At 44.8% G+C, this 15,990-nt stretch overlaps 1 protein-coding gene and 1 pseudogene across 2 annotated transcripts in view; one reads left to right on the forward strand and one right to left on the reverse strand.

Moving 5' to 3' along the window:
• ST6GALNAC3 (ST6 N-acetylgalactosaminide alpha-2,6-sialyltransferase 3) overlaps nt 1–15,990 on the forward strand; it is a 581,164-nt gene that overhangs the window by 76,943 nt on the left and 488,231 nt on the right. The gene's annotated exons all lie outside the window — the stretch shown is intronic.
• LOC309800599 (protein arginine N-methyltransferase 5-like) lies at nt 7,684–9,577 on the reverse strand (annotated as a pseudogene). Its single transcript has one exon. The product of its transcript is annotated as a protein arginine N-methyltransferase 5-like (transcript).

Below are 15,990 nucleotides of genomic sequence, written 5' to 3' on the forward strand. Positions count from 1 at the left end.
TACTCTGGCAGTGGTGCTAGATCTGCTCAGGAGAATGCAGATTTCTTCACGTTTCCGCACACGGTCCTGTACATTTCTGGATTGTACTTCCTCCTGTGTAGAATGAGGAGATTGGCTAGATTATCTCTAAGATATTCTAGCACTGAAGATCACATTTTCAGTCCCAATTTAAGAGCTTCTTTATATTTCCTGAAGGGAAACTTCTTTATATTTCCTGAAGGGATCTTCACCAATCACCGCCTGGGGGACTGGCTTTTATGTTGAGTGCTCTGGTGTGAAAGGCATACCTCTTTCAAGTTGACCTCAGCTTTCCTCTTTTACCTTTTCTCTTTTGTTCCTGCTTCCTCTCTTCTTTAAAGGTGTCAAGTAAAGCCAACAGTGATGAATCAGGTTTACTTTTCTTTTGGTGACGGTGAAATCGGTGAGTGGAGAGGTTTCGTCCTGTCTCAGTCTAGGTAGACTCCATTCCCTTCTCACTGCCTTTTTTCCTTTTGCTTGTTTACATCTTCCTTACTGAAATTTCCTTGGAGCTTTAGCATGTCCTCTCTTCATCATGTCTTTCCCTTTGTGATCTACGATTTTCTGTGGATAGTGCCAGTTTTCTGCAACCAGCCATGGAAAGCAGCCCTGCTTAAACTCACAAGGCCCAGCAGATCCCCTGTGACTGTGGCTTACACAGTGGGGGGGGGGGGCGATGGTGGGACACTGTGAAACATCTCCAGATGCATGAGTACAGAGATGGGTAAACAGTATACACTCACTGCTTGGTTTCCATCTGTTTTATCTGGACGATGACAGCACCTCAGACTGGGTGCAAAGATTTCTCCAGTGATGGTCAAATGGTGGCCTGAACATACAACAGGCTGGGAACCAGAGGTGACTATTTCAGCAGATCTTGGCTGCAGCTGAGCCTGTTTCTGCCAAGCCAGGGGTTGTCTTGGTCTCAGTGGAGCCGGGACTTCTGTAGCATTGTTACACTCTGGGCTGTAATCCTGACATTTCAACCTCTTGGACACTGAAGAGTGGTTGGGCCTCGAATCTTCAGCCACAACTCCCATTCAGCCTGCTTTGTGACCTGACATATCTGGCATTCAGGCCTCTTTCTAAGCGTGTATTAACACATTGGGGGTCCCTATCAGAGAGGGAACAGGGAGCCCAGGAAGTGGGATAGTGGCCCTGTGTTGATGTCTTTAGATCATTGCCCTCTGCCTTTGTTGGGGATTCCTTGGTGAGGGCTCTGCTAGGGTGTCAGGAGGAGCCATCAGAGCCCCCCTTGTTAGAGGGGAGATACACAGCTAAGCCGTGTCACTTTCGAAACTCTGCATTCCTGTCAGCTCTGGAGAAAATTACCTCCTTCTCACATCACAAGGAAAAGAGTAACTGTTTAAGGACAGGCCATTTGCAAAGACCGAGACCCTGAGAGAAAGGCACATAACCCCCTGCTCTAGTTTGGGTTTCCACAGAAGCTGAACCTGAGACAAGAATTCCAGGGTGCATTAGTTATATAGGAGAGGATCCCGAAAACAGGAGGAAGGATGTCAGCCAAGGCCGTGTTATCAAGCAAGCTGTCCCTGTGGACAACTGGCTCTTGATCCCACCCGGAAAGTCTGGGATACAGTGTAGCACAGGTGCCTCCGGGTTATCCCACCTGAGACATGAAGGATCTGCTGGCCAGACAGCCTCGGGCAAAGAGATGCAAGGGGTGAAGTAATAAAGGCCACGGAGATGTGGTGTAGCACCGGCAGCTTTGCTACAGCTGTTATCCCAGATTCACCTTCCAAAGGAGCTTAGTCATTTTCTTTACAGAGAATGAATCCAAAACCCAGAAAAGCAACTGAGCCTCAAGGTCACAGAGCCAGTTCTTGAGATTCAAGGTCACAAGGATCCAGGTTTCCTGACTCCGGTTGTAGTGCTCTTTCCACTTGGCTACTCAAGGCAGAAATCTAAATTTGTAATGATTTATGAGGCGTATGGTATCTGATTAATGGAACAATATTCCCTTTCTGTCGTGGATTTGTTTGTCTTTTTCTAAGTGAAAAATTATCAAAGGGATTCAATCCTGAGAGCCAGAGAAGGAGCAAAAAATGGCTGAATGTGTAAATAAAGTCTCCCAGGAAGATCATATTTTTGAAGGTATTCATTATTCATGTCTTTTTGTCATTGTCATGTCTTAAGTGTTTACTTGGGCTTCTAGCTTTTTGCTTTTCTAAGGACAAGGCTGATCCATTCTAGAAGAGCCTGACAGCCATCACCTTAACAATGGCTTATTAATATCCAGGTTATTTAAGATGCAGAGGAAACATTTATCACAGAAGAGCAGCTTCTCAACATGTCCTGCCAGGTGCGATGACGCATGTGCCTTGTGCATATCATGCATTTGTGGAGCTCCTCTGGATGAAAGGGTCAGGATTGCTTATAAAGCATTGTGTTAGGTGAGAGTGGGCTTGCTCTTCGATTCCGAAATACCCACAAGCCTTTGGTAACGCTGAGAGTGAAGCACCTGTGTGATTCCCAAGGCTGAGCCAGAGGCTTTAAGCAGCCTGCACCATAACCAGCTTACACCAAGGGGAACACATGCTGAGGATGTCGACTGTGGCCGCAGGCAGAAACAAAGCCCCTAGCAGACCGGAAGTGTTTACATTGGAAATAAAATGCCTGGGTGTGACTCTGAACTCATGGGACTAGCTAGAAACATGACAGGTTATTCTGAGGTTTGGCCTAATCATGGGATTAGCCAAAGACCACGTAAAAGTGGAGAAAAGGCTTGGAGATTCCATCTACATTTTCTCTAATTCTTGGATGCATTTTGGTTGTTGAGTTATGTCTCCATTTTCTTATTTATCTGGGGCCAAAAGTTTAAGTCCTACTGTGTGATCATTTATAAACTTTTGGAAAAGGGAGCTTCATATTGGAAAAGCTTGTCCAAGTCTTTCTTTAGAATTCCCAGAAGAGAATTGCTAGGTCTTAAGGTCAGCACATTTTTTTAAGGCATTGGAGGCATCTGGTCTCCAGAAATGGGGAGACCGTTTTTATACTCCCTTTTCTTGTAGTTTCTGGTATCTCTTCCCTTAGATCTTCTTCAGTTACGGATGTGTCATTCCTTTTTACTTTGCCAGCCTGATAAGTAGAAAATGATATAACGTCATTGCTTTAATTTACGTTCCTTTGAATATTATTGTGATATTTTTTCTTGTGCCTATTGCCTATTTGCATGTCATATGGAGTTGCCTGTTCTTGAAGGACACTGATAATGCTCTCCTCCCCTGCCCTACCCTTTTCTGCTGCCGGAATAACTTTAACTAGGCCAGGCGTTCCATTGCCTCTTCCCTTGGGTCCCTATATAGCTATGGGCTGGCTAGAGAGTAACTGTGAGCCCCTGGGGAGATGGCCCACCCACTAGAGCTGCTCCCAGCTCAGGGCATCACCTGCCTGTGTGTGCAAATTAGACCAACTGGTAACTTCTGGTTAACAAACCTGTTTGGCAGAAGGGATTTCAATTGGGGATAATCCTCATTCACTTCAATAAAGCAGGGAATGAGTCCGGGCAAGGGGGTCCACTTTTTACTTTCTAAAGTCAGACCTTTCTGTGTTTTGTTGTTGGTATAGCTTGCTCTGTATTGCCAACTTCTGAACTCAAAATGTGTTTTGTTTAAAAAAAATGAACATGACTTTCTTTGAGTGACTTACTTTTGCCTTCTAAGGAAGTGACTGGACGGGGACAACCATATTCTATATCAGGCCATCGACTCTGAGCCCCTTCATTTCTTATTTTCCTCTGTCTGGTATAGTGCTCTGGGGTGCTGTTTTTTTTGTGTGTGTGTGGTACGCCCGCCTCTCACTGTTGTGACCTCTCCCGTTGCGGAGCACAGGCTCCGGATGCGCAGGCTCAGCGGCCATGGCTCATGGGCCCAGCCGCTCCGCGGCATGTGGGATCCTCCCGGACCGGGGCACGAACCCGTGACTCCTGCATCGGCAGGCGGACTCTCAACCACTGCGCCACCAGGGAAGCCTGGGCTGCTGTTTTTGAGAGAAAGGTCTGTTAAAATCAAGAAATATTCACCCTTTTGGTATTTGCCCTGAGTTGGGCCCCTTGGAAATGGGCAACTTTCCCCATTTGGGTGTGTTCTTTAGGACCTTTCCTACTGGCTTAACGAGTTGGCTCGGTCTGTGTTAGTGGTGAGGAGATACCAGCTGTCTGTGGTTGGAGCAGACTTTTCAGTGTCGAAGATGAGCTATAGGCCAGGTAGATGCTAATCAGGAGAGGAGTAAAGCTGAACCTGGCCCAGTCCGCCTGAAATTGGGTATATTTATTTCCCCCACGAATTTTCTTGTATATGGGATGTGGCCTATTCTCTTGGAACACCATCAGGATAATGAAAAGGAGAAAACAGAGAGCAGGAACCAACAGCATGAACGCAACCTGCAACGGCCAGGTTAGCGAGGTGTCGGGCACAAGGTTCATACCCTGCATGCAGGACCCTTTCTTTCCCACTAGAGGGCACTCTTGTCACTCTTAAAGCGATAGTACCTGGGAAAAACTGGTTGCTTCTCAGTTGAAGTCCCCAGAAGCACACTGCATTTAAGATGCTACTTTGTGTCTCAGCTTCCATTCTCAAGGTGTGTTATGAACATAACACTCTCCAGCCCAGACAAGAATGGGAAGATTAGTGTCTGGAAACTTCTGTTGTAAATTAAGCATAGTCAGTCCCTGCTTATTTGTGTTTCATTAATGAGATGTGATTGTAGCCCTGGGGCTTTTTTACACGTTCAGAAGCAACATCTACTTTTGAAGTGCTGTACATCCAGTCTGCTCTTCTCCTTTGCCCACATACTTGGTGTAAATGTGGCTGCAGCAGGTCTGTATGGAGGTCGGTGGAAGATGAGGACTTGATCCTCTGTATTGATCCTGTTTATTTTGGGAGAGCTGGAGAGTACCCGTGGTTGGTGTGGGTCAGCCTGACAGGAGGTTTTCCATTTAGAGAGGATTTAAAATTTCAAGCAAGGGAAATGCAAGCCATATTTTACTCACTCAATACATCAGGGAGTGCTACCATTTAAAAAAACCACCATTCTGACTTCTGGGGTTTCCAGGTCATCTGGCAGCCACTGTATGGGATCAGTTCCTTGACCCTTTGTCAGAAGTTCCTCCAGATTACAAGGCATCTCTTTATGGACATCTTTACATTTATACCAATCATTTTTTTAAAAATTTGTCAGCCTTGGAGGATGTGTGAGGTGACTTGCCCTTTACTTGTAAGAATGAGGGGTGACTCCCCCCTAGAAAGTCACCAGTGTCAATCAGTAGAGCTGCTGGCAGTGCTATTCCTGTTGGGGGTGTAGGTTTTGGGAGTGGTCGTTGCTTGGCGACCAGCACAGTGACAGCTTGCTTTCTGGCTCCTTGAAACTAAATTTCCACAGGAAGAGCAAAAAGGACTCACATAGCAAATATCCCCCCTCCCACTCCCGATCCATGACTACTACTACCAGCATCATTACTAGCGAATAATTATATAACATTACTATGCTCCAGGCATGGTTTATTTTTGTTTATTTTAATGAGCTTTATGTTTTAGAACAGGCTTAGATTTACAGAAAAACTGTGAAGACAGTACAGAGAGTTCTTATATGCCCTATACCCAGTTTCCCTTATTATTAACAAATTAGTATGGCACATTTGTCACAATTAGTAGACCAATGTTGGTACATTATTATTAACTAAAGCCCAGACTTTATTCGGATTTCTTTAGTTTTGACCCACTGTGCTTTTTCTGTTCCAGGGTTCCATTTAGGATACCACATCATATTAATTGTCATGTCTCCTTAAGAGCCTCTTGGCTATGGCAGCTTCTCAGACTTTCCTTGCTTTTGATGACCTTGACAGTTTTGAAGAACGCTGGTCAGGTATTTTGTAGAATGTTCCTCTGCTGGAACTTGTCTGAGGTTTTCTCATGATTAGAGTGGGGTTACAGATTTTGAGAGGAAGACCTCAGAGATAAAATGCCATTCCCATCACACCCTATCAAGGGCACATACTGTCCACATGACTTGTCATGGTTGATGTTGACCTTTGTCACCTAGCTGCAGTAGTGTTTAGCAGGTTTCTTTCCTGTAAAGTTACTACCCCCGTATCCAGACTGTGTTCTTGGAAAAGTCACTGTGTGGAGCCCACACTTAGGAGTGGGGAGTTATGCTTCACCTTCTTGAGGGCAGAGTAGCTACACAAATTCTTTGCAGTTCTCCTGCCCAGGCAATTTATCTCTTCTCATCCATGTATTTATTTATTCAATTGTTTATTTACATCGGTATGGATATTCATGGAGATTTATTTTATACTTCGGGTTATCATAAAATATTACTTTGTTGCTCGGATTGTTCCAGCTTTGGCCACTGGGAGCCCTTTCCATTGCTCTGTGTCCTCTGACCTACTTCTATCATTGTGAGATGGTTGTTGTTCTTTTGAGTACTTTCTTATTTTCTGACACAAGATACTCCAGGCTCATCTTAACATCTCCTGCCCTAGTTCTAGAATCAGTCATTTCTCCAAGGGTGGTATTAAAACCAAGATCTGGGCACTAAGTGTTGTTGCTACAGGGTTGCTGTTGCTTAGAGGCCCTCTCAGCGGACAGAGCAGGGAAATGTATGTGTATGTACTAATTTATGAATTGATCTGTATGTAACCATCTGTATCTGTATTAAGCTAAACATGAGCCTACTGATGTCTCCAATTCTAATCCGTTACCACGTGGACCATTCTGGCCTCCTCCCCTTGGGGATCTGTGATCTCCTTCTCCAACAGTACGGTCAACTTGGCTCCCACCATCCCCCATGTATTTACCTAATTGTTCAGTTCCAGTATGCATGTATAGCAATGTCAGAATTGTTGACAAGACCCCCATGGAAAATAACTTTATCCACTAGAGTACAGTGCCTCTTATGTACAGTTTCCTTTGCTGTAGTTTTACAGACTTCTTATTTCCAAAGTTGCTTAGGGAGCACCTTTTTTTTTTTTTTTTTTTTTTCTCCACTCCTTTCAGTGAGGTTGTTTCATACATTTGTAATACAGTTAGATTGTTTGGTCACATTCTGCATTTCATCTTGGGATTCCCCTAACCTTTTCCATGATTTAAAAAAAAGTTTACATATATTAAAGTTCACTCTTTGTGGGTTTTGAGAAATGCAGGTATCGCCATTACAGTGTCATAGAGAATAGCTTCATCACCCTATGAATTCTCTGTGCTTCACCAGTTCACCTATTTAACCCTTCCCCAATCCACTGATTTTGTTTTTTTTGGAGCAGGAAAGGCCGTAACCTCACTTCATTTGTATTTCCTCCTTACACAAAATCATCAAAATAGGAACAGAGATGGGCAGCAAAAAGGGCTGCAAATTTGTTCAATCCACATGTTCTCAGGGCTATCCCAGAGAGCACTTGAGGCTGAGTGCCTGTTGGAGTAGCCACAGATCCAACACGAATTCCTCATGCCTTGGCCTGAAGTCTTCACAGATTGGTGGCGTGAGCCCTGCAATTCTCATCCTTTGCCCATCTTGACGTAAGGCAGGAAAGTGGACTGAAATGCTCCTTTCTGATGGGCAACAGAGCCCGTGGTGTACTTGCTGCACCTTTGGCGCTACAGGGGCGGAACCTGAAGCTGCTTCCAAGGCTCTAGACACTTGCAGACAGGGCTAGAGGCTGATGGTGTAAGAGCGGCCTGTGAGGTTCTGAATAGCAGAACAGACTGGTGCTGTCACAGCCCACTCATACCACACCATCTTGGAATTGCTGCATCACCAGAGACGCACACAGGTAGTCTGGGCTTCACGCACGGTAATGGGCTGCTTAATGGGGAAGAGGACGGGAAACTGTGAAAACATCTCAGGAGGGTGAGTCTCTGGACGGATACTCAGAGTGATGTCCTGATAAAGCACAGTCTCAAAGTAGCCTGCAAAACCATTGCAGCACTGTGTTCACCTCCACGGGAAACTCCAAGGTGCAGTAGCGGTTGTTGTCCATCATAGGATCTCTGTTGGGATGGCTGAAGGTAAAACAGGGCTGGGGTGCAGACGGCTGGTGGAAATTGTGCAGCCATAGCACATAAAGCATCTCAAACTGGGCCTCAGGGTCGCGGTCCTTTTCCCAACAGGCTCGGAACTCATTGTACAGCTTGGAGGAGGAGATGGGAGCTAGAAAGGAGGTATACTCGCCAGGGATGCTCACGCCATCATCTGGTGACAGCGCATTATTAGCTTAGGACCCCAGAAGCTCACTGACAATGATTTCCGCTTTCTCTGGAGCCACCCATTCCCGCATGTCCGATGAGACTGTCACCGGGCTTCCCCATTCTTCAAACTGCCAGTTCTCCAGCGTCACCACAGCATTTGGGTTCTTCTCCACAGCGTACAGCTTTATCCGCCAGTCAGCCTGCTTGGCTGCCCGCAGGGAGGCATTCACCAGGGGCCCCTGGCCTGTTCCCAGCACCATCAGCACGTGGACATTGGTGTCCTTCTCTTCCTCTGGCACTCGGTCTAACAGACATTTATAGATGGCCTGCTGGTGTTGAGAGTATTTGCTAGGGCCCTTTTCAAACACTTCGTATGTCTGAGATTCCAGATTATCCATCAGTGGCTGGAGTGGGGACTGCAGGTAGTCTTCATAGCCCTTGGCAAAGAGTTCATAGGCATTGGGTGGAGGTCGATTCTGGCTCAAGTCTTCCAAGTCCTGGAGGCAGGAGCAGAACTCTTTCTCTGAGTGGTGGGTGGTGGCTGTGATGATGAATTGCACATCCACCTTGAGGAGTTGGACGATCAGCCTCTGATGCATCTTAGAAAGAACAGGAAATCCCTTCTTATTGGTCAGGAAAATGCTGGTGGGGAGAATGGCTGCTTTGATGGGCTTCCCCAAGCCAACGATCAATGACATGATGAGATGAGAGGTCAGCACCAGTTTCGAGAGCCACCGCAATCCTCTTGCTATAATCACACAAGGCCTGGAAGTTGTGCCACCACATCCACGTCTTCTCCTCTCCACTGTACTCCTCTGTGTGTGAAGTTGGCGCATCTCTCAGGTCCTCTGGTGCCACCAGTGGCACCCACATCCAGAACATGGAGGAGTGGTGGCCAGTGGGATGTGGTTGGTCAAAACTCTTGCCAAGTTTGTGTTATCGTCCTGATGTAGGGGAAGCAGGAAAGCTGGAAGACCCAAATATGCCCCAAAATTCAGCTCCTGTAACATAGCTGCCTCGGAGCTCCTGTGGATCTTCTCCACTTTTGAGTCTGGATGAATCCATGGAGAAAGCTTTCCCACAATCAGTGTATTCCAGTCCCTTCCTGACAGCAGTAGGTCTGATCGTGTCTGAGGGCCTGGCCGATTCTTAGCAGGTTCCTGAGTGAACTCCCTCTTGAAACGTGGGTGGAACACAGGCATGCAGAGGAAATCAACCCCCTGCTTGGCCACAGCCCCCAGTGTGTCAGCCATTTCGGGGATGCAATTCAGGTCCCTCCCGCTGGACACGCGACTTCCATGGGCACCGCCGACCACCATCGCCTCCACCTTTTCCCTCGCGTTGTCCACGCTGAGATTCCCTGACCCCACTGATTTTTTTAACTGTCTCTGTGGTTTTGCTTTTTCCAGAGCGTCATATCGTATAATTGTAATAATACAGAACATAGCCTTTTCAGATGGGCTTCTTTCACTTAGCAAAATGTATTTAAGATTTATTTATGTCTTTTCATGGCTTGGTAGCTCATTTCTTTTTATAATATTTCATTGTGTGGATATACTCCAATTTGTTCATCCAGTCACCTATTTAAGGACATCTTGGTTGCTTCCAAGTTTTGGTGGCTATGAATAAAGCTGCTATAACATTTGCTTGCAGGTTTTTGTGTGGCCATAGTTCTGAAGTCAGTTGGGTAAGTTCCAAGGAGTGTGATTGCTGGATTATATGCCAAGACTATATTTAGCTTTGTAAGAAATCGTCAAACTGTCTTCCAAATTGGTTGTGCCATTTTGTATTCGTGCCAGTGAAGGATGAGAATTCCTGTTGCTCTTTTTCCTTGCCAGCAATTGGCATTGTCAATTTTCTTTTTTGTATTTTAGCCATTCTAATAGGTATGGCTATAAGGTATGCTGTGGTATCTCGTTGCTTTATTTTGTAATTTCCTAATAATGATGTAAAACATTTTTTCATATGCTTATTTGTCATCTATATACCTTCTTTGGTGAAATCTCTGCTCAGATCTTTTGTCCATTTTTATTGGGCTTTCTTACTGTTGAGTTTCATGAGTTCTTTGGATACAAGTGCTTTGTCAGATATGTGTTTGCAAATATCTGCAAATTTCTGTGGCTTCTCTTTTCATTCTTTTAAGTCTTTTGAAGAGTAGAAGTTTTTAATGTTAATAATGTCCAATTTAGATCATGCTTTTGGTGATGCTTCTAAAAACTCATCTCCAAACCCAAGGTAGCCTGGATTTTTTCCTTTGTTCTCTTCTAAAAATTTTATAGTTTTGCATTTACATTTAGGTCTGTGATACAGTTTGAGTTAATTTTTATGAGAGATGTAAACCCTGTGTTTAGTTTTTTTTTTTTTTTTTGCATGTGGATATTCAGTTGTTCCAGCACCATTACTTGAAAAGACTATCCTTTCTCCATTGAAATATTTTTGCTCCTTTGTCAAAGGTCACTTGACTATTTGTGTGGATCTGCTTCTGGGCTCTCTATTCTGTTCCATTGATGTATGTGTCTATTTTTTCACCAATACTGTGCTGTTTGGATTACTGTAGCTTTACTGTAAGTTTTGAAATCATTTAGTGTGATTCCTCTAATTTTTTTGTTCTTCAGTACTGTGTTTGCTATTCTAGATCTTTCGGTCCAGGCATGGTTTTAAGTCCTTTACATATATTAACTCACTTAGTCCTCACAGTAACCCACTAAGAGGCCCATAGAGATTAAGTGGCCTGTTCAAAGTCACATAGCTAATAAGTGGGGGAGGCAGGACCCAAGCCTCGGCAGTGTGGCTGCAGTCGCTGGCTCACATCCACCCACCAGGTGGCCTCTGAAGGTAATAAAGAAGGGATCCTTGTTTATTTTTGACACCTTAGTGAGAATACTTAGAGGTGATTTCCTGGACCCATTGTCTTGGGAAACAGGCAGTGTAGTGGGGAGTCTCAGAGTTCTTGCTTTAATTTCAGAGACTTAGGTTGACACCTGACTCTACCAATTATAAGCCTGGCTAGACCTTGGGCAAACAAGGCTCCATGGTCAGAGTCTTCACCTGTAAAATGGGAGCATAATGGACCTTTAATGGGATCCTGCTGGCTTACTTAACAGTCCCCTTTCTCAGCAAAGGTGGGTGTCTGTGCAGTGTGGTTCTGCTCCCTGTTCCCAAACACTTGTTTTCAGCTCTCTGATGCTATATTGTATTATACTTAACTGTTTTCATGTCTGATTTCTCCAATATATTGTAAGCTTTTAAAAGATAGACCTTTTGGGCTTCCCTGGTGGCGCAGTGGTTGAGAGTCCGCCTGCCGGTGCAGGGGACATGGGTTCGTGCCCCGGTCTGGGAAGATCCCACATGCCGTGGAGCGGCTGGGCCCGTGAGCCATGGCCGCTGAGCCTGTGCGTCCGGAGCCTGTGCTCCGCAACGGGAGAGGCCACAACAGTGAGAGGCTCGCGTACCGCAAAAAAAAAAAAAAAAAGATAGACCTTTTAATGGGTATCATTTATCTTTTCATCTCTGTCCCTAACACAGCGTCTGGCACATGAAAGGCTCTAAATAAAATGATTGTTCAGTAAATGCGGCAGGATATATTATAGATGGGTGAAGCTAGAAACAGGCTGACTCTAGGCACTGTCCATGGCTCAGAAGGCAGTTCGGTAAAGGACTCCAGGCCTAAATTCTCCAACCTAACTCATCATTACCACAGAAAGAGACACCATCTTCAATTCAGACTGTTCTGCTCTGTCCCCTAGAAAGTGTCTGTGCTTTCCTATCTCTACTCTTATTCCCAGAAAGTGGAAAAGGAAGCTGCCTCCCCACTCCATCACCACTCATCACTGCTTAAACCACATGGGAGCCTGAAACAGTGGTGAGAACCCTGCACTTGTCAGCAAAGGGCCTTGGTAGGGTTCCCAGCTCAACCACTTGCCACCTTCATGATCTTGGGCATACTCCTAAACATCACCATTCCCTCATCCATATACTGTGGCTACCATTTCTACCCATTTGTTAAGGAGAATAAGCAAGCAACACAGGAGTGTGTAGTTTACATTATAAAACACTAGGTAAATACCAAGAGCTATCATTAGATAATAGTAAAAGCTACTAATTACCAGGTACTTACTCACTGACAGGTACTGCTCTAAGTGCTTTGTACATTATCTTTTTTAAGCCTTATAAGCAATACGATAGCTCCTGTTATCCCTGCACTAACTAAGGTACCTGTAAGCAAGAGAGAGGCTGATTCTTCCTGGCTCAAGTTTTTTTTTTTTTTTTTTTAATGTACATTTTTAATCCAAATCTTGTGGTGTACTTTTTAAAAAATAAATTTATTTATTTATTTATTATTTTTGGCTGCGTTGGGTCCTCGTTGCTGCGCGCGGGCTTTCTCTAGTTGCGGCGAGCGGGGGCTACTCTTCGTTGCAGTGTGTGGGCTTCTCTTGTTGCCGAGCACAGGCTCTAGAGCTCGCGGGCTTCAGTAGATGCGGCGCGTGGGCTCAGTAGTTGTGGCTCGCAGACTCTAGGCGCGTGGGCTCAGTAGTTGTGGCGCACGGGCTTAGTTGCTCTGTGGCATGTGGGATCCTCCCGGACCAGGGCTTGAACCCGTGTCCCCTGCGTTGGCAAGCGGATTCTTAACCACTGCGCCACCAGGGAAGCCCCCTGGCTCAAGTTTTAAAAAATAAAAAAAAGAAGAAGGATAAGAAGGATAAGAAGGAGGGGGAGAGGATTAGAGGGGGCGCAGGGGGAGGAGGGGGAGGGGAAGAAGAAGAAGAAAATAAAATTTTTAAAAGTTGCTGGAGTTACTCAAAGAATGAATCAGTCCCTAAGCATCCAGCCCAGGCTGGGTAGGGACCAGGGGCAACCCCAGAAACTGCAGCAGCAGACATTGATGGACCTGCTCTCCAGACTATATAAAGGTGCATAAAGGTGCCTCAATACCAAGAGCCCCTGTCACTGGGTTTCAAATTCCTAGGCTAGAGAAGTTAATTGGCCTGACTCAATAATTTATAGGGATACTTACTATATGTGAGGCACTGTGCTAAATGCTTTACATGAGTTAGTTAACTTAATCTTCACATCCACCCTATGAAGGAAGTACTGTCATTGTTCCTGTTTTACGGATGGGGAAACTGAGGCAGGAGATGTTAAGTAACTTGCCCAAAGTTATGCAGATAGGTGTTGTGGAGTCAGGTTCCAGAGCCTGCCTTGTTATTTATGGCACTGAACTACCCTCCCCCACCTCACACCCACAGAGGGTCTGAATACATAGTTCTTTCTGGGATGGTTGTTGAGACATTCAGAGGCATTATTTGAACTGGCTATTAAAGGATGAGTTGGAGTTTATAGGTGGATTAGAAGGGAAAGAGTATTTCAAGTAGAGGAGACAATATGAGTTAAAGCACAGGTGGATGAAAGTATGTAATGTGTTCAGAAAATGACTAATAATTGCGGACGTCAAGGGGTAGAAAGGAATGGCTGGTGATTAAACTCAAAAGGTTAAAGCTAATGCAGTAGGCATTGCGGAGCTCTCAAAAGAATTTAAGCAGGGGAGTAATTGTCTAGATATGTTTCAAAACAATTCCTGTGGTAGCAATGTGGAGGCTGGCTTGAACGTGTGTCGGAACAGTTTGAAGGCAGGGGGACCTGCTAGAAGGCTCTACCATAGTCTAGATAAGACAGTGCATCAGCTTCTGAATAAGACAACAGATGTTCCTGCTTTTGGTGGTTTGGGGAAGTTGTACATCACAGAGTGAAGGAAGAGATGCTACAGGTTCATCAGAGTCCCATTGGGAAATGCTACCTTATTAGTCTCCGACAGTGCTCCATGAAGTAGCCAGTCTGGGAACTGTTTGTCACTGTTTGAACCAAGATAAGGGACTTGCACCAGAATGTAAATCAATGCACTGCTTCCTTCATTGAGAAAGTCGTGGCATGCACACCCCCCCACACACACACATTGACTGAAGCAAACAGTAAGCTCGCTTCGTGACAAAGTTGATTTACATTCTAGAGCAAACTCCTGTCTCCTTGTAGCCTGATAACAATTTGTAGACCTTCACCAGTCCACAACCACAATTAGAGGAGCTTGCTATATGATCAATTTATTATATTTATTATATGTAGGTGTTATACTTTAAATATCTTTTTCTCTACGGTCAAACCTTTAACGTGGAAAACATGGTTTCAGCGTTTTAAGAGTTTTCTTTTTATTCTACAGGCAAGCCACTTATGTCAAGGACTCCTCTTTTGCTTTTTATTTTTTGGAATGTTACATGATCACTTAACCTTGATTAATAATTAATAACTCTTTCTGTAGAGATGGGCTTGTGACCTCTTCCTGCTCTCCAGTATTGTTAAGAGCTAAGCTGCCTTTCAGACCTCAGGTTCTCTCCGACCTTCAAGACTTGGGCTATGATGCCTTATCCAGGATTCTCAGACGTTATAGAGCACTGGAGAGGGAATGGAAGTAATGATTTCTCTATCACTTGAGTGTAAAGCGTAAACCGAATCAACACTTAGCAGTGATGTTATTAAAGGGATTCAAACATCAGTAACGTGTCTGAACTAATGGACCTTAAAGATTCTTTGTGACCCTGAGATTTTTCTATTTGACTAAGGTCACAGAGCTAGTGTACGGCAAAGTGGGGCCGGCATCTGGGTCTCCTGACCCTCTGTCATGCTGCTTCTCTGCTTGCTTCCCAGCCCCCTCCCCTCAGTCCTTCACTAAAAGCAGCAGAAGAAATGACAGGTTCCTTAGAGGATGGAATAGATGCCGTGGGTCTTCATTTAATGATGGGACCTTTGGAGGTTTTTTCTCTGCTGATGACCACAGCAGAAAGATGCTTTACATACTGTATTGAGATCTAAATTTAGATAGCAGATGGGCTGACACTGATGTTCTAAAGTACATGTTGGGAAGATAATTCCCAATCTCCTGAGGAAAGAGGTGTCAAATTCAATTTTACTAAGGAGCTGAACTGTAATTTGGCTATTCCAACTCTGGCTTGCCCCAGCAATGAGCCACATAATTTGCCTTGAAAGGCCACCCCTTGATTTGGACACAGTCTGTACAGATGCCAGTTTAACACAGTGCCTAATGCTGAGTCTGTGCATTTCTACTGGTTTGCCTTGTCTAAATGCTATTTACTCATAGTGGTGCCCCTTATTGTTTCAGTTAAATATTATCAGGCTTTCCTCACAAACCCTTAAGTGAAGATCAGAGTTGGTCAGAAAAAGTTGTTAGAAATGGACATTTGTCAATGTCAATTGGCCAGAGACAGTCAGCACTTAGCTTGGGGAATAGGACCAAGAAAAAAAAAAGAGATCTTCAGAAAGCATGCTCCAGAATCCTCTGAAATCCATTGTCCAGACTTACAGCTCATCACCTTGGCTTTGCTGCTCACCAGCTGTGTGAGTGGGCATGTTACTTAGCTTCTCTGAGTCTCTTTCTTTATTGTAAAGTAGAGATAATAAGTCCCAATCCATGGTATGATTGTGAGAATAAATGACTCATATCAGAGGTGCTCAGCCCACTTTCAGGCAATCGGCAGGTCCTCAATAAGAGTTTAACTTGAATCTGTTGCACATGCATTATCCATTGTATCTCGATGTCTCTCTGTACCACAACATGCCATTTTATTCCTGCCTCCATGCCTTCTGCTTGTGAGCTGGAGCTGGGTATGGCCTAATGGTTAATGACCTGGCTTTGGTGTCAGGCACATCTGGCTGGAGTTTGAATTCTCTGTTGTGAGACATGGTTAAATTAATTGACTTCTTC

Source organism: Mesoplodon mirus (assembly GCF_964341445.2).
Source record: "Mesoplodon mirus genome assembly, chromosome: 3".
In the NCBI taxonomy this organism is placed as follows: domain Eukaryota; kingdom Metazoa; phylum Chordata; class Mammalia; order Artiodactyla; family Ziphiidae; genus Mesoplodon; species Mesoplodon mirus.